Source organism: Pygoscelis adeliae, unplaced genomic scaffold (assembly GCF_000699105.1).
Source record: "Pygoscelis adeliae isolate BGI_AS28 unplaced genomic scaffold, ASM69910v1 Scaffold641, whole genome shotgun sequence".
Taxonomy (NCBI): Eukaryota; Metazoa; Chordata; class Aves; order Sphenisciformes; family Spheniscidae; genus Pygoscelis; species Pygoscelis adeliae.
Genome location: NW_008824013.1, coordinates 92,436 through 93,136, shown reverse-complemented (window position 1 = coordinate 93,136; position 701 = coordinate 92,436). Strand labels below are relative to the sequence as shown.

Genomic DNA, 701 nt, shown 5'->3' with positions numbered 1-701 from the left:
CTCTTCCCCCACCGTAAGATTCTTCAGCATAAAGGTGAAGCACCACTTCCTTGGCTGCTGGCAGCTGGGATGATTGAACAGACTTGCTCCTCTCTGTCTCAGTCAGCCGGGAACCATCCCTAAACACGTGCGCTCCCTTCCATCCCGGGGCGCAGGCAGCAGGAAGAGCGCAATTACTTACACGTCAGCTCGTCTTCCACAAACCTGTTAGAGTTTGACCCAGTTCTGCCCCATTAAACCCTTGGCCTCTGCCCATCTGTTCACAGGTTTCACACTGGGCACCTGGAACTGCCAGCAGCAAGGAACCGGGAGTTCCCAGAGCTGGCCCGGGCTGCCCACGCTCCTCTGAAGCACCTGGGCTAATCTTGCCTGAAATGCCCCAAAACCAGGTGCTACGAACATACGCCCTGACAGCTGGGAGGGACCGGCACGTAGCAAACCCCATTTCATTCGGATGGTTCCTTCTCTGGGGCAAGACACTTACCTGCGGAAGATGCACAAGTCAGCAAAAATCACCCAGCGCTCGCGCCTCAGCGTACAACAACGTGACAATAATTGAGGGCGTATTTTCAGGCCTGCTGTTCCTCCCGCGTCCATTAGCGAGTCATTATTTCTTGATCAGGGCAACAAGCAAGAAGATCCTACTTTGCTTTCCTTGGGGGCAGGATGAAGGGATGAAGGGAAAGGACAGGAGGAATAGG

General features: G+C 54.6%; 1 long non-coding RNA gene across 1 annotated transcript in view; it reads right to left on the bottom strand.

Moving 5' to 3' along the window:
• LOC103919414 overlaps nt 1-695 on the bottom strand; it is a 1,536-nt gene extending 841 nt beyond the window's left edge. Inside the window, exon 1 of the long non-coding RNA XR_663742.1 lies at nt 485-695. This is a non-coding gene — a long non-coding RNA (uncharacterized LOC103919414). The remainder of the gene's footprint in view (nt 1-484) is intronic.
• Nucleotides 696-701: the final 6 nt, after the last annotated feature.